The sequence below is a fragment of the Drosophila melanogaster genome, chromosome X (assembly GCF_000001215.4).
Source record: "Drosophila melanogaster chromosome X".
Lineage (NCBI taxonomy): Eukaryota > Metazoa > Arthropoda > Insecta > Diptera > Drosophilidae > Drosophila > Drosophila melanogaster.
The window spans coordinates 1,093,748-1,119,884 of record NC_004354.4 but is presented as its reverse complement, the minus strand read 5'-3'; the positions used below and the strand labels follow the sequence as shown (position 1 = coordinate 1,119,884).

At 42.7% G+C, this 26,137-nt stretch overlaps 1 protein-coding gene across 2 annotated transcripts in view; it reads left to right on the top strand.

Moving 5' to 3' along the window:
* Positions 1-26,137, top strand: part of CG3655 (uncharacterized protein) — a 61,856-nt gene that overhangs the window by 15,012 nt on the left and 20,707 nt on the right. Inside the window, exons 2-3 of one of the 2 annotated variants that reach the window (NM_001272190.2) lie at positions 100-200; positions 17,484-17,538. The gene's annotated coding sequence lies outside the window, so the exon portion shown is untranslated. The remainder of the gene's footprint in view (positions 1-99; positions 201-17,483; positions 17,539-26,137) is intronic. The other variant, NM_001103392.2, reaches the window with a different exon arrangement.

The window sequence follows — 26,137 nt, the reverse complement described above, 5'->3', positions numbered from 1 at the left end:
CATCGGTGCGACCATTTCACGATGAATGGATTAATTAACCATAATTGAGCTTGACCGACAATAAATGTTTGTTTCTCCAATTTTTTGTTTGCCTTGTAGGTCGTAAGAGCGGTAGAATCGACAATATAATCGGAGTCATATCGGGCATCAACGTCGGCCACATCAACATCAACAACGGCAGCAGACGTCGCTAATTGCAAGTAAGCCATCAACTATAATTTCTAAATCTATATATACTTACACATTGTTATCCATCGAGTGGAGTGGGGTGTGGTGGGGGGGGGTTAGTCGAGTGGAAAGCTCTCCCCAGAAAACAGCATTCGATGTAAATCGCATAACACGACATCCGAAGGCGATGGCGATGGCGACAGCCTGCTCGACTAGCTCAAAGTCCAGCAAAAAAAAAAAAACCAACAGCTTCTATGGCTACGGAGGTGCACTGAAAGAAAAATTGCACAGTCTAGGGTCACTATGTGTTAACACGTTAAATACAATACCGACTCGAAGAACGCTCTCAAACTATTCCTTCGCTATTGCTAGTCTGGTTTCTTGCAGTGCACTGAAACACCAACAACAACTCGTCTAACTTGTCAGATCGCGTGCCAAGAAATAATAAAGAAAAATCGTGTTACTTAGGCCTGGGCCAAGTAAACAATAACAACGGAGGCAAAAAGCAGCCTCAACACTTTATGCCTAATAATCATAGCCGCAACTGCTGCTCCCTTGCACATACTATATACTAGTACTACACACACCCGACGCCCCTTTCCTTTTTTCCAGCTTTTCCCGCCATCAGCGGCATTTTGTGCCATGCGCCTGCGTGCCATCTAATTAGCGTGAAACCTCAAACTCCCATCATGAAGGGGGGGTTAGTTGGATTGTTGCAAGGGGGGGGGGGAGTCATAATCAGAGTTACAGATGCTGGTGAGGCTGTCTTGCTGGTTCGGTGGCTAGTCACCAGAATCGCTTGTGACAGCCAAATGGTGAGGGGGGGGGGGGGGGGCATGGTTGGTATGCACTCGAGTAGATGGAGAAATAAACGAAAAAAAAAAAATAATAATAATTACTCTTCTGGTGTTTTATTGAAAGATCCGTATAAGGGTGTACTGAACTTTTGAATTCTTTGAGAATAATACGCTCGGAGGTAGCATGTCTCCTTCTCGCCATCGAACTCATGCCTCATTGAATCAGAGTGGAATTTGTCGGTAAAACCGCAGAGCTTTTGTTCGCAAATCCCTGTTCAGAACCACTTGCCTAGCTAGCTCTTCCCATAACCGAATCCCTTAATCTCCCCCTAAACTTTGACGACGGCGAAGTATCTGTGTATCGCAACTTATTTGCAGTCCCAATGCGCCAGACTAAGCCCCTTTGAGCGGCCTGTGTTTGCCCCTCAATTCCCCGCATTTCTCCCGCAGGAAAACCCTTTGCTCACGTCCCTCGAACTATTTCCCCTGCCACCTGGAAAAGCCATTGAAAAGCACCAAAAACGAGGAGGCAACTCGAGTCAGGGGGCAAAAACGGGGTAATTGCGGCCGCAGACAACATGCTAATTAAAAGCTACTTTGCCAGCCGCATTAATATACACAAAAACACCGCAAAAATCATGCGTCCTTGCCGGCTGAAGGGGGTAGCACGCCCAATTCGGGAGGATTTCCCTGAATGAATGACAACAATTTGCATTTGTTGCGTTGTGAAAATGCCAAAAGGTACACAGAGAAAAAGTAATAGCATCGAACTCTGGATCGACTTTGTACATACATATATATCTCAAAAACATTTTACAGATTGTTGGTCCACGGACAACTCTGAATGTTTTTGTTAGCTGTGTAACACCCAGCTTCATCCCAAGGCAAGGGGATCATCATCTTGCCTCGCCTGCTTTTGGCGTCATTAAAAATTGTCCTGATGGGTTTTGTGGCTTTATTTTCAATACGAAGCATATTTTCTGTTCCAATGCCACGTTGAAAACTTTGCTCACAAATGAACAGCAAGTGGGCTCCAGGAAAATCCAGCTAATTAACGAAGCAACCAATGAAGCTACCTTTTATCAGGAAACCCGTACAAGGACTTTTCAGTACGAAAATCAACGTTTTATATTTTGGGTACATTCCTGCCATTGCAAAAGTAGTATTTTCTTTAAAATGACTTTCTAAATTTATTCCATTCTTCTGCCACTTGAATCAAATGGAAGATAAATCCAGACAAGAAAGGGTAAAGAAACATAAAATTGTATAATATCGAGTGGAAACTTTTCGTTTGTTTTGAACACACATAAAACGGGATAAAACAAACCGGTTGTTGGGGGTTTCCAAAGATCGGACTTTACGGAAAAGCTGCAAGTGCAAGTGCAAGTGCTCGCAAAGTTTTCATTCCGCTAAAACGGATTCCGCGCACTTTCAGTTCGTCCAGTCCCTCGGCAAATTTTTCCTCTTCTCTTTCGGTTTGCTGTCGAATTCATGCCGTACGAAAATTTATGACTGTCAAAATGTAAAGTGAAGTGGGGGAAAACAAACTTGACCTGCGAAAGTGTTAAGTCACCAGGGGTGGCGGCAACTTTTGGCTTGAATCTCTTCCTCAACCTAACCACTCATTGCCGACTTGACTAAAAGAACTTTAGGCACTGACATTTTTCGCGAGACTGTCGCAAAAAATTGAAGATGTTCTCATAATTTATGGTTCACAAGGGGGTGAGGGGAATTGGAAAGGCAGGCCAAAGGTTCCAATGTAAAAACTATCTGCCATTGTGTGGTACGTGATTATTTTATATTCATTATTTCAATGTCTTAAAATCGAACCGAATCGTATAATTCAAAGGAAAATCTGACGGACTTCATGTCGATACCGAATATCTCGAAGCCTTTTCTTCTCCTCTTCGTGTTGCACATGCATCATGTATTCCACGCAATTGCAATGGGAATGGCAACAGCAACTGCAACTGCAACTCTTCAGTCTTCGTTGGTGTTATTAAATGTTTCTATTTTGCTGGCAACTCCTTGGCACGCCGCTTCCCTAATGCGTTTAAAAATAAGTACATACCCAAGTTGCTCCCTCCACGTCGCCACTTCTGCGTTCAATGTTCCCTGTTGATGTGATGGGGCTGCTGCTGCTGCAAGATTGCCGGTGCCGTTTTGCCGTTTCTGCTGCCACGTTGTTGTCGCCGTGTGGCACTCAGTGCCTAAGTAATTGATGCGGAGTGCGTCCGGACAGATAGAAGTCTGGTATTTCCTCGGGGTTTCCTCTAAGCACCATTAATGCAGTTTTTCTGCAACTAGTAGAAAATATAACTAATTTTCTATAGGCAAACTAGACCTTTTACATATTGTAGCGGCTAAAACTTAACAATCATTTGTTGAGTGAGTGTTTTTGGTGTAGAATGTGATGATTTATTTATCATTATCATTATATTATTTTACACCACTGGACGCACAATGTGCAGAATCCTCTTTGTGTGGCCAAAGTATGTATGTCATTTCATCAGCGAGATTGCAAATGGATTCCGTTTGGCACTTCCGTCTTGAGTTTCCTATCGGAATTTGCCACATTTTTGGCATTGTTGAGAATTTCTATTTTCTATTTGGAGCAACGGAACGCTACTTTGCCAGAACTCAGCTTCGATTTTATTGTTAACACTATGATGGTAGGATGGCCAAAAGGGAATTGGAGGCGGCAGCTACACAATCAATACGATTTACTGTTGCAAATGTGCAACTTTCAGCTAGCTACCAAATGCGCTTAACTTTCATTGTTGCATTCAGAAATTGATTGGCTCTGAGGGCAGAGCTGTGGATATAAATACATAGCACTGAAAGATGCCCAAGGAGATGGAATCCATCCCATCCATCGTTAGCGTTTTGATATCGAATCAAATTACCTAGAGAAGAAGTATCTAGAGTGGCTCACAAGATTGTTGCCTACTTTCAGGGGACTCTGCTGCTTACCGTCTGCAACACGAATGCAAATTCTAATTAGGCAAAAAGGACGCTTGTCTTTTCACCTTTTACTTTGCGAAAGTGGAGAGGAAAGGCTCCAGTTCGAGTTCAAGGGCACCGGGCAAAAGGACAAAACAAAACAAAACAAAACAAAACGAAGGGATCCGCGTCGAGTTGCCACTGTTGACTTGATTATAAGATAAAATCTAATTAAACAAGTTCAACTTAAGATGTCAACTTAATTTAAAAACGCCACCGTGACCCTTCAACTCGTAAACCCGTCGGGAAATGTAGATCCTGGTGTAGAACAACTAACCCAACTCTCAACTCATCCCTTATAGCTCGGGTGTCTGTCATCAGCACAAACATCCTAATTACGAACTTTTTGCCAAGACTTTGGCTTTGGCTCTCATCAATGGACAAGAAAGTGTACACTGCCAGCTGGAGGGGCAGAAAGTGGGCCATGGATCGTTCGTTGGGTCAGTGGAGCGCTCCACTTTACATGGTATGGTTCTGTTTCGCTGTCATCGTCATCACCATCACCATCACCATCGTCGTCGTCGTCGTCGACTAATTACGTTTTGTGCAAATGGACAGGCGTCACCTAATGACCCAAAGCTGGCTACAAAATCGGAAATTGGTGGGGGAATGGAAAAAGAAAGGGGAAAAGGGAAAGGGTACTCAAAAATTCGTTCGAAGAGTGTACACCAACCCCCCACCACCCCTCCCATCGTTTCGTTGTTACCCACTCTTACGCACTCTCGTAGGGCTTAAAGTACATTTGTAATGGCCTTCATTACATTGATTGGCTTACCCCATTACCCCATCAAACAAAAAAAACAAAAAAAAAACAAAAAAGGGGCGTAGGTTCGGAAAAAGTGGCCGAGCGGTATTCCCCCAAAATCAGTGCATCCGTCGATGGAGATGCGTGGTGAAAGGAAGCAATCGATTTGTATTTGATAATCGAATACCTTACAACAAGAGAGATTAATAAGTTACGAAAATATGGCTGACAGGGTGCTTACAATACATTTGGTTAAAATGATATCCCTGGCAGCTTCTACCGTTCATTTCAGTTCTGCTCAAACACTTCCTCTGCTTCGTGTGGAATTTGTTGGTTATTTTCTTCTTCGCCTAATAGCTTTGAAATGAGTTTGACTTTTTCCTGCAGTTTGTTTATTGTTTGTTTGTTTGGAGCATTTGGCTCATAATGCAGGCGATGGCCAAACTTCATTAAACGGAGTCGCCAATGGAGTATGACGACCGTTACATACCCCTTAGGCTGAGTCTCAAATTTTTGATTACTTCTATTACTTTTAATATAGGTGGAAAGTGGCCATTTTACACATTCTATAACCATAGAATACACATTGATACCCCTTAAAAGAAGTACATTGCCGATCGAACCTTCCACAAAGCGGTATCAAAAACTTATTCTTCTACTTGCGCTCCAACTGGGCCGCAGACAACATTAGCGGTTTTCCATGCTCCAAATGGAAGGCTGGGCCGGAACGGGCCGGCCACCCACTTGGCCGCCTCATTGCCACCCGCTCTTGGCCAATATTTTCAGCATATGTTGAAAAGTTTGGCGCATTGGCAATCAAAGTGGTGCGGCGGCCGACTCTTTGATATCTGTTTCAATTCGTTGGGAATGCAAATGCCAAATCTCATTGCTCATACGCCCAGTGGTCCGCATCCGCACTCCGCCCAAGACCCCCTTTCATCGCTCTGCTGTTGGTCCACTTTCAAGCAGCGACCACTTATCGTGGTCGTTTGAAGTTTTTATCCTTATTTATCTTCATAAAATATTCATGCACTCTGCTCTCCATGTGTGTGGTGTGTCCTTTTTCTCTTTTGCTAGTGTGGTAGTGGATGTGGAGTGGAGTGGAGTGGAAGCCACTTGAACTTCGGGATTGAGCACTCAGCACTCAGCACTCAGGTGCCGCCAGGTCCAGTCCGGAATTCAGTATTCGCCCCTGCCCACTTTCAGTTCCTGCTTTTCAATTAAAAATTGTTTTTCACTACATTTGAGTTGATTGATTTTTAATTGATTTCAATTGAGCAAGACTCCTCTGGCTAAGGGGTTTTCGTTTTTCCAGCACGGAGGTGAAGTGGTAAAGAAAGCACCCGGGGTGTAGAACAGCACAGCACAGAACAGAACAGAAGCTTTTAAGACGCCTCCAGAGGACAAGGAAATATGAAGAGCCAGACATGGACTCTGGGAATTTTTTGTCTTACTTTGCATACCCTCTCGATTGGCAGGATACTGAACACCGAGAGGATTTATGGCTATTGGAATTATTCGAAGCCATTCAGCTTAGACAACTTTTTTGTACCACTCGTCCTTGTAGTCAGCAGATTGGATCGGCATTCATATAAAGGGTACCGCCAATTTTCCCATCTGAAATGTACCACTCTACTTTCAACGGCATAAGAGTATCCTTGATTTGGTGTTTGGACCTTAAGCCTTTTGCCTACCGCATTCCTTATTTATTATTGACAACACGCTCCGTAAACTCCCCCAACACCCGGAGAAAACCCCTCTGTAAACTCATTGCTGTGCGGAGCACCCACAGGATGCAAATTGCATGAGCGGTGTCTGCGGCTTTTGTGGCCCGGCTCATAAATTCTTAACGAGGATTTTTGGCATTTGAATAAAAAACGAGGGGCAGCCCAATGGGAAGTGCAGTCTCGAAACGAAATGAAATGAAATTTCAAATTAGAAACTAAAGTGGAATGTTGTTAAGTGAATTTTAATTTGCCATTAACACATGCGGGGGAAGTATTTTAGAACGCATCCGGTGCTGAAAGGCCCCGGGAAAAAAGGGTTGAAAAGGGCGGAACAAAAGGCGACAAAGGGAGAGGCACAGGCACAGGCGAACTTGCGACAAAGTTTGTGCTGGATACAAAACGTGGGGCAGTGTAACAGCCTGGCTTTTTCAGCCACAACAACAACGGAAAGTAAAACATAAAATTTAAAAACAAAAAACCAAAAACAGCAGAAAGGGCTTCTGCAACCCTTTGTTTGTCATATTATATTGGCTACAGGCTGGCAAAAATTGAAGTTAAAAGGGGCTTTAGGCAGATAGATTACGATTAACGTTGGCCAGGGATATCATTTACAGGAAATTGAATCGGCAACAATCTACTTTTGAAGGAAACAAGGCGAAACAGGATATTGCAGAGACAGTATTATACATATATTGTGTTTTTATTTTAATAATGTTTCATAATCCAAGTGAAGTTCTGACATAACTTGAATAATAGATCTCCGGGGCAGATAACGATGATTGATATAAATCTTTTCCAACTGCTTCCCCTGTTAGAGCCACGTGCTGCATAAATGACATTTGGCTGGTAATTCGTTCTCAAAAAAGACCCAAGTATTTTGAGCCAGTCAGCAGACGTTCTCGTTGTGGTTTTATTCTGGGACTGGGGTGTCGCTTGTTACCTGTTAAATTTATGGCAGGAGCTGTCAATATGTGCCTGTGTGGGTCCTGCGTTTCACAGATTTTCCCCGTTTTCACCAAACGTTTTCCGCCCATTCTTTTCCTTGCTCCCCGGTGCTTTTTCTGCTTTTCTGCTCTTCCGCTTTTCCTTTTTGTTCTTTGCCTTGAAATATGACAGAACAGGAAAAGGACATGCAAAGGGGCGGTGGGCTGGGCTTGATGAGGGGGGGGGGGGCAGTGGGAAGTTATGGGCTACACATGTTGCTGTCTAATGTTGTTGTTTATGTGCCATTGTGCCGTTGCTGGAATGTGTAAGTAAGAAAATTGTTTTTGAAATGGCTAACAAGCTATTAGCAAACAAACAAAGGCAAAATGATGACGAAGGGGGGTGTTCGGGTCGGTTGGCGTTTAGGGCGTGAGCCTCTTGGCTTACAGAATTCCTCCCACTTTTTTATACAGGGAGATGCGACACTTTTTTTTCTTCATTCAAACAAGAAAAAAAATGATTTATGGAACTATCAAACGCAAGGGTAACTGCAAATCAAGACAACAAAAGCGACGTTCCTCAGGATGATGATCTCATAAATCAGAACAATGGTGGGAAAACATCAACAATTTTAGGATTACTGGCTATTTAATGGAAAATACCAAAAGTAGTATGCAGAATCAAATATTGTTAGATATATAGTAAAACGTTTTTTTTTTATAACCCAGCGATTGACTAGAGTAGCTTAACATGAGTTATGTGTTGACGAGAATTGTATAATTGCAGTCGGCAGTAAATGGTAAATGAATTCGGGCCTGGGCAGCAGTACCCGTTATTGTTGCATAAAAATATTATTTTATGAATCGACCCTTTAACCTTTTGACCCTTTTCCCTATAAGACCTCTTTATATTTTCGCTGACCAAACGTTTGCTCTCACACTTTTACCTTTGGGGCAGCAGCACAAGGCGGCGCGTGGAAGGGGCCAAACAAATGACAACCCAAATTATTTTGACACCATTACCGAAAGTGGAGTGGTTGTGGGTGTGGCCGTGGGTGTGGGAGGAACAACAGTCGCACTCAATGAACAAAAGCTGACAAAACTCAAGTGTGGGATATAGAAGGGCTATACTCTTGTACACTCGTATGCTCGTATATAGGCAAGGCTCAGACATCCAGACGCAGCAACATATTGTGCCGTGTTTGTTGCAGGAAAAGATGGAGCCAGACGGAGGGCAGCGCTTCGGGGCAGTGGATGAAGTACTCGGCAAGGAGAGAGGAGTCCAACTGTCTGCCTGTCTGTCTGTCTGTCTGTCTGCCACCCACACCTACAACATACAACTCCTATGCCACCTCCCTGTCCGGACTGCTCTACGTGCAAGAATGAGGCTGGAAAATACGAAAAAAGAGAGGTAAAGCCGGGAAAAACTAGGGGGGACACCAGCAGAGCAGCACGGCAGCACAGGAGCTCGCGAGCTCTGCTGCAAATTGCCAGTTAAAATTTTGCTGACATGTCAGCAGCAAACGTCAAACGCACCATGGGAGTAGGAGCCACTGCCTCTGCCAGGGCTGGTTGGGGGCCAACAAGATGGAGGCCCACTTGATGATGGAGATGGAGACAAGCGTCAAGTGGAGTTGAACGAGATTTGTTTCGATTTTGTTTAGCCTCGTGCAGCGGGTGTCGCCATCGATGAGTGTTGGAACTGTGAGGCAAAGCAATTGTTGTATCGATCGACTGCCTTTCGATAAGTTGAAGGAAAATGTGAAAGAAATGCATTATTTAGGGAAAGACTTATTTCGAGGGAACTCCTAGCGATGAAGAATCAAATTCATAGTACTTGGCGAAAAATCGAAAAATCTATATAATGGAAACAGCTTATATTTTCAACTGGCTGTGCGGATATGCTAAGCAGCATCATCACATACTGGGATATATTGTATTTAGCTGTTCACAGCGATTAAAGAGTGTGCACACAGGCAAATAAACAGGAGGTTGAATTGCGAGGCAAGTCTATTTGAATCAGGGCCAAGAAACGACCTTCGGTTGCCAAACGCTGGGTAAATATTTGCTCAGAGCCCTGCCTGATCGAAGCCAAATTGAAAGCCAAACATTGAAATCCCACCGTTTACTCATTCAGTCAGTCGGTCATTCAATCAATGAGCCAAGGGCAGCGCGTTTAATAAACTCCGAGCGTGTCGAAAAACGTGAAACGAAACTGCATTTCAGTGTGGGGAAGATATATATAATAATGATGGTTTTACGAAGATATTAACAACGACGCGTTTATGGAGGAGGAGTATACAGTGACCCGAGAGCTGGAAAAAACCGCCATCAGCTTTTCAAGTATGCAGAGCACCGGCACGCGTGCAACAACAAATATTAAAAGCAAATATCAAATAAACTGAATACTGAAAACTGAAAACTAAAGCAAAGTGTGATAAAATGTCATTGAAATGTCAGTTCAATGAGGTGGGTGGCCTTTAAGCGGGTAGAACTGACCGAGTGAGCCCTCGACTTCTGTCGCTCGGGTTATGACAGATTTATAGGCTCTGCAAATGAGTTGTTGGCATCATCTAATGGAAGCGCAACTAACAATTTTGTATAAATTTCCGACTGGAACTGAAGCGAAAACCTTGCCAGGCTTGAATTGATGTTTGCAAAGTCTTCATTTTGTATCCTGCCACCCATGTGTCGCACTGGAATATGTTGACAGCTACAAGTTAAAAAAAAAAAAAAACAAAAAGAGAAGAGGAAAACACTTTATTCCAGTATCTTAAAAATCACTCTTTAGTCCTTGTTCAGTTCAACCCTCCGTCAAATCCCCAGCTAATTATCCTCACTCACGAGCAGCGGAAAATCTGGAAAATTCCACGTCAACATGGAACATGTCTCCGATTCCGATTCCAATTGCCAATTGTCAACCCTCGTCTTGGCAGACTTTTTCCCTAACAGCCATCCACAGCTAACAGAAGGCGAGCGAGCTGCCTTCTGTTTTTCCTGCGCTTTTCCCCTTCGCCCTGAACTATGCTCAACCCATCGCTTTCCCCTGTTCGCAGCCTGGAGTGGGTTTGTTTTTATTGTCGCCTGTCGCCTTACAATTGATACATTGATAAATGATGTGGCCGACACTCGGCACTCGAAGCCCGACGCTAATTTTGTGTGACAAACAGTTACATGTCAATCCTCCTGTTTCCTCCCTGGCGAGTCTTTGGTCCTTGGACGGCAGGAAAAGACCCATGGCGTCTTGCCCCGATTCCCGACCGATTTAACTTTGGCTGGCAGTGAAGCGGTGTAGGCTTAGGTTTCAGTATAAGTGTTGCAAGATGTCGTGGTAGTCAACGTTCACTTAACCAGCGGTCGATATTAATAAATTACCTTACCATTTTTCCCTGGGCATTTACACCTTCGACAACATAATAATGCGAAGAGAAAGTCATGAACATAGCATTTGATTGCTATTAATGATGATGTGAATCTAAATGGCTATTGCTCATTTTTCCCATCCAATCCTTCTCTTGCATCTAAATGTCTTAGATATGGACTAGTGGCAAAGAGTGACGATTGGTCCATCTCATATTTCAGTTTTCAGTCTATGGTTTATTGTTAACAAAAGCTTTACCCAATTGCTGCGCATTATTTGTGGTTAGCTAGCCATCCGCTAAATGTGTTTGATGATTATGTCGACCTGCGGCCATATCCACATGTCCACATGCAGACCGATCCAAACGATCTGACCCATCTGACTGACCGATCAGCGCGATCGTACATATACATATACGTTATATACATATATTAACCGATAAATAACGAACACAGACACCCGGAAGTGGGCGGTCTGGCCGATTATTTGATAATTTTCATGGTTAGTTTAAGCGCTTTCCGCCAGAGTGAACCTTCAGAGGATTATCATCGCGTCGAGCGGAGAACACAGATTACTCATATTTTTTGTGGCGGGTATTCATGTATATTCATGCTTATATTTATATTTATATTTATGGCCGTGTCGGTTATTGAATTCGCAATCCAACTCCCCACGCAACAGAAGTATTGAGCGGGCGTAGCTTATTCATTATTTGCGTATATATTTTGCCAGATTTTTTATCTCTGATTTTTTTTCCTGCCATTGTTAATTGCGTTAAGCCCAAGTCAATTATCGAACAGTGGGAAGGGGAGGGGATATAATCAGTTTTCTAGGAGGGAGGCAGTATCTGCTGTTCACAATTTTAATGTTTAATATTTCCCACATTACATTCGTTTGTCGTGAAAACCACGATGACTAGATCTTTCGACGATCATTCGAGAATGAGAAGTTGGACCAGGTAAGAGCGATGTCCTATATAGGGTAAAAGATACTAGATATTATTGAGATATGGTCTATTGCAGAGAAAGTAAAACTGCAAGACAACCAAGTGATATGAAAAGGTGCGGTAGAGTGAGGTGAGGGAAGTCCTCAAAGAATAACGAATAAGTCAAAAACCAAGGTGGTACCCAAAAGCAATCGGGCGTAATCTAAGTTCAAAGAGCGATCACGGTGACCCCAAGCGGAGGCAAAGTACACATTTGAGATCCCAAACACGCAGACGAGATATAAAAGCTTAAGCGCTTTCAATGCTCCGCCACAGGCATCAACCTCAAATCAACTCAAAAATCTCAGGTGGGTTTTTTTTTGGAGTTTCTTGAACCCTCGCAGGCGGAAGTTGCGGCACTTATGACTCACAAATCTGATGAATACGCAGATACTCAGCTTCAAAGAGAGCTCGTCGTCGAGACACTCGGCTGGTACACAGAGAATATCATCTTGATTATGTAACCAGAAACCGTGATGGCAAACTTCGCAGATCCGAAGCATATATACCCTAGTATTTCACGCTTATGATAAATATGCAAGATATTAATTAAGTTGAGAGCGTATTTCTGGATACTTCCATTTATATCGATACCACCACCCCCTCGGGCGACTCTCAGCAACGCCCCTCTTCGCTGCAATCACATATTAATGAGTGTCTTGAAAACGCTCGGGAATGTGAATCCGAATCCCAATTGAATGATGTGCTGTGTTCGGTTATATTTCCAAGCTGGCATGTCATAAATTCATTTTCGATGGCGCCCACGCCAGCGTTTAAGGGGCCACATGACTGACAATCGCATTTAGATGTCAGAAGGAACTATTTTTAATTTCACACCTCGCCGTGATTTACGAGGGCGGGAAAATGATGATGCTACTCGGTAGAGACTGAACCTTTGGGCCCCAATAAGGTGGAGAGGGGAGAGGGTCCTATCCTCTCAGTTCAGGGCAACAGCAGATTCAAATAAAAGTCTACGATTGCAGAATCCACACGCTGTAATGACCCACGGCATCCTATTTTCTTGCCAATTAAATTTCGTTGACCCATTTCCCGGGGCCACTCGATGGAAAGCGGAAAAGTGCATATGGTTGGGGATCGCTGGGGAAAAGGTACAATGTGTGCCAATGGAGCCACCTGCCATTGAAAACTCAAACAAAAAACATCGTCGCTGCCGCTGCTTCCTGTTTTTCGTAAATGAAAATTTAAATGAAAATGGAATTAAGCACAAAGGCATTGCTAAAGGACAGAAGTACTCAAAGTGCTGTAGATACATATAAATGTATACGTCTAAGCAAATATATTTAACGATATATATTTTGTTGTGTCCTCAAAGACAGCAGCAGGCAAAGGAGCAGGATTGAGCAAAAAAAAAAAAACAAAAAACGGAAACGCAGAGGACCAAATAAAAGTAAAAGTGTCTCAGTGCTCGGTCTGCAGCATGAAATTCTTAAGGGAAGAAGAGAGTCCCATTACAAACCCAAAGCTTCTTAAACACTAATATAAATAATTAATATTTTTTTTTTTTTTTAAATTAAGTACATTTCAAAGCCTTAGTTATCCAACTATGTATCTAGTCTGCTTATTTTGATTAATCTGGCTCACATATGGCGCGAATTGGCCTTCAGGAGATAATGACGATATGGAATGGGATCGGATGGAATGGAATGTGGCCTATTGTTTGGTGTGCTGCTGATTTTGCGTGCCGGCAGGACCTCCATCATCTCTTTAACCATCCCTCTCCGCCAGCAGCAGTCCGTATCCTTCTCTTTCTGTCTGTCAGTCAGCGAATGTGTTTTGAATTATTGCGCTGTATATTCGAAAAGGATGATGATGCTCCCCCTGCGCAGCTCAAGTGAAAAAAGATGGCCAAACAAAGGATATTGTGACAAGGATTTATTGGTGTGGAGAAAGAGGTGTGCAGCAGGACCATTGTCCATTGTCTTTTCATGCCAGGGGTGGATTTTTCATCAGGATGACTCTTTTAGCTGGGTCTGAGGGTCGTGTCATAGTGCAATTATTGCTCACTGCAACAATATGCTCCTTCTTAAGAGGCTACCTTAAAGTTTCTCATCCGGGAAATCGGATCCGGGCACCCAATTAGGCGGGTGTTGGGTTTCCTACCTTCACGATTTCCACTCAAACCTCTTTACCGAGTCCGAAAAGGGAGCAAACTTTGGGCCAATTTACCTAATGGCTTTGGTTATAAGCTGGACATGGTACTAGCGCTAAGAACGATCTTTTTAGCCAAGAATAATGGGCCAAATCTGCCCCTGCGAAAGTTTTATTGCAATTGCCAAATTAATTTATTTTTCTGCCAGAACTTTGCCAAGCGGCCGAGGGAGAGACAAAAATATAAGGAGCTCCACAAATGTGCGTTCATTAATTTAATTTTTCATTAAAGAAAAGCAAATGCTGCCGGGCCAAAAAAAAAAAGTGTCATAAGACCGCCCCATAAAAAAACAAACACAAAAGGGGGAACTGAAAAAAAATTTATATTTGACCATAAACAAAAGGCCGCTCGAAAGGCATTCATATTATTCGAAGCGGAAAATGAGAAAAGGTGGGCAAGCGGCGGAGAGGTATCACCTTTTATTTTAATATTTCGTCCATTAAAAAACGTTTCACAGCAGCAGTAGGTTTTCAGTTCCGATTTCGATTTTTTTTTTGTTTTTTTTTTTTTTTTGATTTCTTGGGACACTGCCAAACATCAGCGGCATAAAAAGCTAAATCTCATTCAGACCAATGGGATCAAGACGAAAAATTTCTCCAGAAGCAAAAGTTTTGTGCTGGCGATACAGAAAATATAAATCACATAATACACTAAGATAATAAGTTTGTTCTCAGCATTTTAAATTTGAATGTAAATGTAAGAAGTTTATTCAAAATCCGTTTAATTTTAAATCGTATTTCAGTATAGAAATATTGCCTTCTATGAAACATGCACCTAAAAAAGAACTTTTCTAAAATAATGCGTATAAAAATGACACCAATGACACCTGGAAAAACGGCGCATAAAAGAGTCGTCACACAATAAGGCTTAAATATTTTTTGAAAACTGTGAGGCCTCCAAAGTGCTAAACGAAGATTGGGAAGGGCCTTCAATGACATGTCAATTTTTACGATTGTTGGCCAAGTTTTGTTGAAATAAAGTTGCTCCGCCCGATGGGTTCTTCTCTTCACGTGCTTTTCCGCGCTTTTCCAGCATTCCGCCCGTTTCCCTTTCACTAAATTTATGAAATTTCACCTTTCGGCCAAGCAATTTGCTCCATTTACATTCTTTATTAGCCACCGCAGTTTACCAAGAGTTTTCCGGGGGGGGGGGGGCATAAAAGAAAAATTGTTTGAAAAGAATTTTTGGGCAAGCAATGGGGGGAACGGAACAAAGTATCTTATTCTTGTTTTTCCCCGTTCGGTGCGTGTTAAAGTGAGGATCAAGAACATTAAAATAAGCAAGCTCTGTCAAAATTCGATTAAGGTGAATGTATACAGACTAAATCACCAATGAAAGGGTAAATGCCAGAGACAATATTACCTTTAAACAAGGGAATAATGGCAAAATATATAAAAATATTAAATATCGAATGCACTTTAAATGCTGCAAATTGCACACATGCTGAAAAAATGCAATAAGAACAAATTCAGTTAAGAGCATGGAGAAAATGAAGTGAAATTATTTATGTAAATGACCAAAAAAGCACTATCAAGTGAATTAGGAAGAACGCATTTGTTTTTACCGAATCTACTCGATTAAGTTTACTTTGGCACTTCGTTGATACTTTTCGGCCAAAGTTGCCGGGCAACGTAATTTTCTAACCCATTTTCCCAAGCCTTCACTCATGTCTTACAGAGACAGGGAATTTAATAAATTCATCATCTTTCATTTAGTCTGCTACACAGATCAAAAAAGAACGAGAAGTGAAGAATGGAAATCATTAAAAAAAAAAAGAAGGCATCGTGAAGAAGTGGCGGGGTGGGGAGGAGATGAGGTTAAAAAATGGTAGAAAAAGAAGACACATAAAAAAAACCAAGGAAAAGAGCGAAAAAATACGAAATCGTGACTGTCATTTCAACGAAGCGAAGTTATTTTTCATGACAAAGCAGCCGAAGAGGAAAACTCCTCCGACTCATTTCCCGACATCTGACGAAGGGTGGTGACGGTGAGGGGTGTGGTGGTGAAAAGGAGGCATTCCAGCGTTAAAATACCTTTTACTAGCACATTATTCCCCTCTATTTTTTGGCCCGCCCCCAAGTGAAAACCAAAATGCAGTCGACTTCGCTGCGTTTTTCATGAAATTATTACGACTTTGGAAATGGGGTCGTACAAAATGTCGTTACGTTGGCGGAACAAAGTTATATATATAGTCCCTGTCGCTGTCCAGAGAACTCGTTTTAGTTTATTGTTGAACATTTCTTTATTGTATCTGCGGAAAATGTTTGGAAATTGTAAAAGGTTGGAAGCGGGAAATCGAGCTACGGGAAAATCAGCCCGAAGATCGTTACTAGTTACTAATTTTAAACTTGTTATCCATCCGCTCATCTCTTTCCATGATGAATGGGTGCGCATTCTTGTCGTTTTTCATACTACTAACTAATGCTACATGACCCCGATTAGTTTTTTATTTCATAATATTAATTCATGATCCTTGAAATCCTGCAAATTGGCCAGAGACTTTTTCTCGATGATCAAATACTTCTGGTAGAGAGATTCTCACGCACCTCTGTAGATCGACTGACCCACTTGATCCGATTTAAGAGTCTGGTCGTTATATTCTGCGTCTAGACGGCAACGAAAACTGTCACTGTCTTTGAATCGAAGGCCGTCTCTTTCTTCTGGATTTATTTCTCTCGTTTTGATGCCAGATCTTTGTCACACACACGCGTTAGGATCGCATTAAAAGGCCATAAAAAGAGCGGCGCTTTACTTTTATTTTTACGGTGACAGTTGTTTGTGGAGTGTCTTCACTTCAGACAGTATGTGGAACTTTGGCTTTTCGCTGCGACTCTCCTTTTCTTTGGCTGCTTTCTCGCATCATCATCATCATCGTCATCGCCATCCCCATTTCATCGTCTCGTGATGAAGGCCATAAAAAATCTAATAAGCGTGAAATAATTGACATTTAAGCAAAGCGCACGCACATAAACAATGGACTTGGTTTTCGAGTTGGAGTTGACTTGGCCGGTAGACCAAAGAACCAAACGCATATATAAAGGTATATGTATATGTATATGTATACTATTTATATAGATATTCCCCGCACTTTGTGGGCCAAGTGTCTGAGAATCATAACAGATGACCGCACGTACATTTCACGTTTCACGAGCGATGAGCGACGAGACCGCGACCAAGATACTTGTACATTATTGTCCAGGAAAAAGATCGTTGGCCATTTCTGGGTCATGAACCAAAAAAAAAAAAAAAAAGAAGGGAACCACAAATAATGAGTTGGAGTTGGTACTCTGGTAGGAGATGCTCATTCGCATTCTTGGCTTGGCACCACTGGCGCATTTTGTCACCTTTTTTTTTTTAGTTAGAAGTGAAGGCAATCGACGTGATGGACATGCAAATTGGGCGGAGAAAGGTCAACTAACTACTTAGCAATGGGAGCAGGCTGCAAGAAAATTAGGCCATCAAGATGAAATGATTAAGATTGCCGAAGTGGAAAACAAAGTAAAATTTGTGCATTTGTCAATTTCCATAACGTTAACGTACATTCTATGTGCCTGCCCATCCAACTATAACTACAACCTTGCCTTCTTCCTTTTTTTTTTTGCAGCCAACACGGGAGCTGCAGCCTGGACCCTACATATCCAATGTTCAGAATTTAAATGGTGAGTGCAAAATGGAGTGTGAAATGCATTTATAAAAGGCATGGCGTACCCCTAAACTAAATTGCTTTCCGGCTCAGTTGGGTGTTGGGATTGGACGTCGGAGGGTTTGGTCTGGGATGCCAGACAGGCTTACCTATAAACCAAAATGAATGTCTGTTACTCGACCACCGCCCGCTGAGCTCAAAAATGGAAACGACACGGAATACGGGGGGCTGGCATACAAAAGGAAGTAAATGCAAATAGATGCCTAGCCTCCATAGACAGATGGACTGGTTGGTTAGCCCCATGGAAAATACCCCCTGCTGACTGCAACGCTATATCGGGGGTGATAAAATGTGGAAAAATGGGATCCGGTTGGTCAGGGCTTTGGAATGCGCCAGCCTCATCATCAACGTCACTAAAATCATCACTAACCATCATTCGCCTGTGTGACGGCGTTAAAACACAACACTTTTATTCCTCCACTTAGGAGCCGTCGACCCTCTTTCATCAGAACTCCGATGACGGGAACGTGATGGTGATGGCGATGGTGATGGTGACGACGACAAGTGTCGATGGCTATGTATCACTTTGTGTGGATGTAGGGATTGGGGTCACGATTCGAAGCTGGGGTAGTCACTGCATAGCATTGCAACAATGCCAATGAACCCTCCGATGTAAACAAGTTCAGGCAACGTTCGAAGCTGCGGCAAACTTAAAGTTCAGTAGCAAATAGGAATAGGCTTCCAAGAGCCCATGACCTTTCCATGGAAACTGTTCCTCCGACTGTTTCCCCTCCTGCCCCCTGCCTCCTGCCATTACGCTGACCAAATATTGCCACAAGCTGTTGGCTAAATCCTCATCGTGAGAGAGAGACACTGTGCAAAGCCAACTGTGCAATTATTTGCACAACTAATAATTCACTTTAGTGTCTCATTCAGGACAAATATTGGAAAGCAGACGACAGGACAGGTCGGGAATGGTAATCCGGGGGAATGAGCGGGGGGGAAAGACATTCGCAAGACATTTGCGATTGTCATTAGCGGAAAGAATGCCAAATGCATTCGCAATCCTCGAAAATAGGGAAGCCAACCCAACCCACAAGATACAAGATTGGCATCTGGCATCTCGAATGGCAGTCATGCTTGGCCTTTTGAAATGAAACCCGCCAACTTCCCCGCGAAAATGTCAACAAATTGTTATTAACTACTTACTGGCTTATTTGCCAGTTTTGTTTTTTCCCCTATTCCTACACTGTTCCTACACTGTTTTATTGCGTGCCTCTGTGTGCTTTTGCGATCTTAATGTAGACTCCCATTAAACGAACGGCCTTGAATCTAAACAGCCGATTGATTCCCACAATGAGTTAGGCAAATTGTTTGCATTGAATACGGCGCGGCCTTTATTTGACTGGTTGGTCAGTCGGGCTAATTGCCTCCGAAACTCTGAAACGCTGGGCCTTCTGGCTAGATGAGCTCGAGTCTTACAGTCAGTGCAAAATGGAATTGCTTTTTATCTTTGAAGAAGTCTATAAGTCTACATGATATAGGCGTACCCTCAAGTGCGGAAGTTGAGGTTCTGTTCGATGCCCAACAACTTTCAGTTGGTACTGAAATGCAGTGCTGAAATGCTTTCCATTCCACTGACAGTCGCCTTTAAAACTATTGACAGAAAGCCGGCGTCATTCACCTTCAAAATAAAATCATGTCGCGTTTAGTGAAGCGGAAAAACCAGTAATTAAGTGCCTTGCCAGCTTTTCGCTTTTCATGCGGCCCACAAAACAAAATTCAACCGACCCAGTGCGAACAATTTGTAATTGAAACTTTCATTTTCATTTCATTTCCATTTCCATTTCCATTTTCTCCTACTGTTCGGCGGCTGACATGAAAAACTGGCGACGTCAGTTCCACTCGCTCGGTTGAACAACTCGCTGTGTTGCAAGTTGCTTATCACTTCGATACGTTTGATACGTTTCATTGACACGACAATGTCACAATTACATGCACTACCCATTACAGGTAATTTCAATCACAGCGGTCTGTGCAAAAAGATTCGATACGACAGCGTTTTCGAGTTTCGAGTCTTAGATCAACTTTTTTTTTTTTTGGGGCTCGGAGGTGCAAAGGTAGACAAATATGGGCGATGGGAAAATACCACCATGTTGCCCATATAATTTTGTATATCTGATAGATTTGCTCGTGGTTGCTTCCCACGTTTCGATATCGGGGATAATAATTTGAGAGCATGTTCCATTTTTTTTTTATTGCCCTCTCTTTCCATGCAGCCCTCTCGCTCGCACCAGCTCGCAACTTCGTCTTAAGTGAGGCAAAGTCAAATTGGTTTGAAACCCGATGACATCGAAATCGCGTTGCTTCCGCCGTATTTGGTTGTCATTGTCGCCAGTGTCTCCGTTGTTCCCCTCTCTTCTCCCCCGTCAACTGTAACTCGTAACTGGTAACTGGTGGCTGGTAACTGGTAACTGGTAACCGGTAACCGGTAACAGTTAACTGGGTGCAGTCACTGAATCCGAAAGGGTTGGCTATGGGCTAATGAATGACATGCTATCCTAATGAATGACAAGCCTTGCTCTTGCGCTCGCCTTGGCTGCTACACTGGAAACAAGCGGTCGGCATTCCTTGACAATGGGTGCTCATCCATTCAGTTTGATCCATCCATGCCCGTTTCTCGTAGTGCATGGTGGCTTTTGCTACCTGAGCAAATCAATGGCTTGGCTTATACAAATGATGAAATACGATATATGTCCTCGACGCCGCTTGCTTTTACCATTGGATAAGTGGATAAGTTGTTGTTGCTGTCGCTGGCAGGGAAATTCGAGCCGAAACTAACGGTTTCCACCTGCATTCCATGCACTGCAAGAAAAAAGCAGATAGCAAGGGACATTTTACACGAACGGATGGTTATTGCAAGCCTAAACTGCGATTCGCAGCTCGAAATGAAAATCAAGCGCTATAAATTACCCATACGCCGCGTAAGCCAACTCAACTTGTCGGCGGCCACCATAAAGTTGCCTGTAAATGAACAAAAAATAATTAAAAATGCATTTTTCATTAAGGCATTAAAACTCACGACCGAAGAGAGCGGGCGGGGATGGCGGCCATTCATTTATTTCATTTATCTTTGGGGTTGCCCGAACGCGAACTTCTGTGAATCGCGGATTGCGAACTGCAAACTGTATACTGCAAAGTGGACTGCGGCCCGCGAGTTCATTGATGGCAATTCTCAGAGATGGAAAGCGTACTTATAATTTCTTAATTTTTATAATTACATGCTTACTGCTTTTCGAGATGTTCCCCACGCAGAGGCAGAGGAAAAGTGACTTAATTGAGGGGATTCTTCTGCATTTTCATTGAGCAAGTGCCTATGATCCTCCACAGTTCGCAGGTTCTAAAAGAAACCCAAAGGCGTGTTCAATTTATCTCGATTAATTGTACTTCGTGGGTCCATCTCTATGACGCTGGCAAAATGCTCTGGGAGTTGCGTTTATGTCATTTTGAAATTATCATTAATGCCCCAAAGGGGTTGGGGAAAAAGAGGCGGCAGGCGAGAGCAGATATGACCACTTCATTTTGCAAACAAACGGCGGCGGCAACAACAATTTGTGCGGTGTGTGCAGGTCGGAAAAAGGGGGAGAACGACAGGGGCAGTGGGTGTGATGGGAGAGGGGAGAGGGCAAAAGGCTTGCGGCGCGTGACGGTCATTGAAACAATGCGCGGAAAAACGCGTGTAATTAAAACAATAAAAAGCGGCAACGACAACAGCACAAACAAAATGTTCAGTTAAGTTTTAATTTTCACAAGTGTGAAAAATACTATTGAAAAGGCCGCGCACATATGCGAAATACAAAGCTCGCCTTGCCAACTAGCCACTTCCGCCCAACAACAACCACAACGTAAATAAAAAACAAAACAAAAAAAAAACAACAGCATCAGCAACTACAGCACCTGAAAAGAACAACTCTTGAAAAACTGGCAATGGCAAGAATTTTCCCTCTTTTTTTTTATGACTGCGAACTATTAAACTATATACTCAGTGAACAGATCGAAAAAAGAAAGGCGTTGCGTTTGCTCAGATTTCAATCTAAAAGATACTCTGTTTGTGTAAGTTACATCTTAGCTCCTGTTTGAAACTCTCATTTGAATTAAATAGGACTTCGATTGGAAATCGCAATGGAAAGGTTTGCAGCAAAATTGAGTGGGAATCTAAGAGGCAGGTGGAAACACAATGGCCACAGCAGTTTGACAATCGGTGGCCCACGCTCCTTGCTTTTTTCTAAGCGATCATGTGGCATGTGCCGAAATATCGTTTCCATTTTCCGCGAAATGTGGCAAGAAAAGTGAATGTTGCCTGATATTTTCCCAGCTATGCTGGTACTCTACGTCTACATAACATACATATATGTACATATACTATAGTATACAATGATGTTTGGGGGGGCTCCCGATGAGTTTGGCGACTGTTTCTGAGACAGACGAAAGAGAAAAGATTTTGGCAACTTTTGTGGCAAGTCACTTTTTGTGGTAATTGCGCAATGCTCCCGCAATGACGATGAAATGTAACCGCTGAAAATCGGAAGCGGTCAGATGACTTAAATCAATTTTCGGATTTTCGGCGGAGACAGTTGCAGTTTGCTTTATTTGTTCGTTTCTATGTGACGTAATCAAAGTAAATAAATAAACTGACGAGCGCGCCAGTTGAAAGAAATCAAACGGAAGAAGCAGAAATGCCAATCATGCGCGCTAATAACAGAAACAACAAAACATATCCTAACACTACGATGATGATGATGATGATGATGATGATGGCGAAGATGAAGATGCCGTCATAGAGCAGCAGAAATCAATTTAATGCAGTGCAATCAAAAGTTGAAATCGAAGTGCGGACAGCTGAAACCAATTGAATCTTCTCGAAAATCTGCAGCAGTTGTGCCTTCGGATTATTTAGTTGCATAAATCAGTAGTATTTAATTTGATGTATAGTTCGAAACTCGCGCCAATGACAACATTTTTAGTTTTATCAAGTTTGGAATCACATGCACTTTATGGCAGGGAAATTGCTTAAATTTCTACGAATTGAAACTGCAGTGCTCTGTTGGTTCTGATGATTTTGAAATACCATTTTGTGCGCCCAAAAACTTGAAAACCTGCTATTCAAATGTGCGTGGCATTAAACTAATGTCTTATTTCCATGCGACTGCTGGACGGCTGTGCAATATCCAGGTTTCCCAAGAGAGGAGGGTGGAGGCGAAATGCTTACGCTGATTTGCATAAACGCTTCATTATATGCCATTATCATATACATTTTTAGTTGTGTTTGGTCGAGTGAGCAACACCTTCACTTTCGGCGATTTGTTGTTTCGTTGTTTGGCTGTTTTGTTTAATTTCGTGTTGGTTGCTGTTTGCTTTGGAGTTTTGGTTTGGTTTTCCTCCTCCCCGTCTCTGCTATGTCAACAAATTGCTGCTGGACACGATGGACACGGTGGACACGTTGGACACGACGGACGAGATGGAGCCCACAAATTTGATGTCTGTGGGATATTTCCGGCTGGCCATCATCATCATCAGCATGGCTTTGTGGTGGAAGATCGAGACAGGGAGTGGGAGTGGAAGTGGAAAAATCAGAGCCCCTCGCAATTCGTGTGTTATTTTGTTTGGAATTTCGGCACCTGCTGCGAGGTCACGCCTCACTTTCTGGCTACTTTGGCCGCCTGCAATGTGTCCCCAACACCCGGCGGCAATAAATCACGGACGAATCGAGTCGAGGGCGTGTCTCAAGGCAACCCAACTCCGCTGCGTGTACGTACCCAAACTAATTACCCGCCAATTGAAAAGAAACACTCAATGCGACCGAAATAAAGCCGTACAGCGGCATTCCACACGATTCAATTTTAGAATTGTCGCGTAAAAGTTGCTCGACCTTTGCGACTTGCGGAAATCACAGTGCGACATATTTTATTGTCGAAGTCAACAATTAATCGAGTATAAATTAGCACACTTGGGCCGGCAGACTCCTGAATTTACAACAATCGTTGGCCAAAAGGGTGTAGCAATCAAACAGGGAGAGGCATCGACAGCTCTGCGACTCATCAATAATCATATGCTAATTACGTGTCTAAAGCCACCGACTTAAGCGGACAGCTATACTATACTATATATAGCTGATGAGCAGCGTAAATTCCTCATCGGAATGAGATTGAGTCATGGCGACTTTGGGACCTTTGGGCAGCTCCAAAAACCAGATTTGTATCGGATCCGTACTCACGTCTGCGATTCCTCAGGCCAGTTGAGTTCAGTTCAGTTCGGGTTCGAGAAGGAATCACTCAATCGCTAGTGGTCTTCCGTGAAAGAAGAATGGAGAATGGAGAATGGTGAATGAGCATGGAGCTGGTCTCCATCTGCCGTAACTGTATTCCGTAAACCCAGTGTAACCCAGATTAACTGGACCACCGATTGATTGATTATGAAAATGCTGCACATGCGGAAAGCATAATCAATGATGATGATGATATATAAACTGTTACGATGTTTGTTTATTTTTTCAATAAAACGCAGCAAAAGAAGATGAATGCCCGATAGAGAAGACCGAGGAGGAAACCGTAACCATTATTATTATTTATGATTATTGTTTACTCTTGCTATTTCGGTTCGAGTTTCAATGAGAGGCGGAAATGGCCAGTTGAACTAGATAATTGAACGAGTCCGGGTTGGGGATTTCAAAGCCCATCCACACATACATACTCGTACGCACATATCCAATCGGCTCCCATTTTGAACTGCATTCGTTGGTAAAACAAGACTACGAAGTGTATCCATTCATTTCACTGATCTGATCTGATAACACAACCCATTTGCGTAGAATAACATCAGGGTCAGATTGCTGTTAAAAATTAAACTTTCAACTAATTACTGGCGTGTGCAGTGAAATTACATTTATTGTTCCAAACAGTTTTTAATGGTATTTGGGTTTTTAGAGGATAGCCTACCTTCAACTCGATTAGTTCTTAGACATGAAGATAGTGAAGTTGTGTTTTTATCGATTTACTGACCCAAATGAATTCCTGATATCGCTTAGCTAGCATAGATCATTGAACTCTGATGTTCTGCTAGCTGTGATAGAGAATAAGATTGGTGTTGAGTTTAAATTGATTATGTGTTTTAATTTCTTCAAACGAAATCAATTCTTAAGACTTCAGATCCACTCGATTGATAGCTTATGGAGATTTCATGGATTTGTGAAAATATAGGTACATATGTACATATAACACCGAAATCCTTAAAAGCTAGAAAGTTTGCTGGAATCCGTTGACGCATCATAACGTTTAATTTTCCTCAGAGGTTTTCTGCCTCTAAGTACAGGAAGATCAAAGCTCGGCATCTTTGGGGTTCTACGCTTTGACTCATCCAATTAGATGCCGCTGCAACAATGTGAAACTGCAATTTGTTGATCTTGTTTATGCTGCTTTTGCTGCTGCTGTTGAACTTGTTACAGTTCAAATTAACATTTTTATTGAGCGTGGCCGGACCGGATTTTCTTTCTTTTTTCTCTCACTCTTTCCATGTGTGCACGTATGGGTTCGTATCTGTGTCTTGTGTCTTTTGTGTTGCTTTTCAATTTCAAATAGTCTGTCTGTGTGCTTTGGAGTGGGACGCGTGCTGCAAAAATGCTGACCGGTGGCCATGTGAAACCGAAAACCGGCTTGACACGTTGCCAAAGTCAGTGGTTTTCTAACAAATGCCGAAATGCCGTTGGCCCAGCGCGTTTTGCTGGCGACTTTTACAGCGCGTGAATCGCCGCCTTGCTGTTGCTTCCATTAAACTTGAACTTGTCAAGCGATGCGTGGCGATTTTAGGTAACTGATCGCCATCAAAAAAGCCAGATTGGCCACCGGCCATCGGCCATCGGCCATCTATCTAGTGACCGTGCTCAGGTGTCCCAGGTGCGGGCAGAGTTCATTGGAAAACTTTGAAGTGCATTCGTGAATTGGATTCGGGATTGGATATTGGATAAACATTGAATGATTCGTTAGGCAAACTTGGACCGCAAGCAGAGTGTTACATTCGGGACATTGGCCGATTGATTGGCAGGTCCAGCTGCAAATGATGTCCATTGTGATGTCCAGAGAAGCCACAAAGTTTCTGGGACCAACTTTTTGAAGAGTGCTTGCTTGCTCATCCTAGTCCGAAAGCTCAAGGAACTTGCGCAAAACTACTCTTTAGCAACAGGATCAATTTCCCAACCTGCCGAGAAACCCGAGCCACCTTGCAAATATTCATTAGGCTTTGGAAATTATTGGAAAAGCAACATAAAGTTTCGGAAACTTTACTCTGCAAATGCAAACGAAAAATCCAGTTACGAACACATCTGCCGGAGACATCAACAATCATCTGCTGCTGCACTTGGCAAAACGTTTGCAAGTGGCCCATTTGAATGGGATAATTTTTTCCGAAATACGATTTTGATTTATGAAATCGGCTGGTACGAAATCAAAGGGGCTGTGAAACGCCAAATGCCTCTGTATTCAAGACCTATCAATTAATAAAATTAATACTTGCATTTCCCGTTTCGTTTCTGAGCTTTAATCATAGCTTCTACGTTTGAGTGT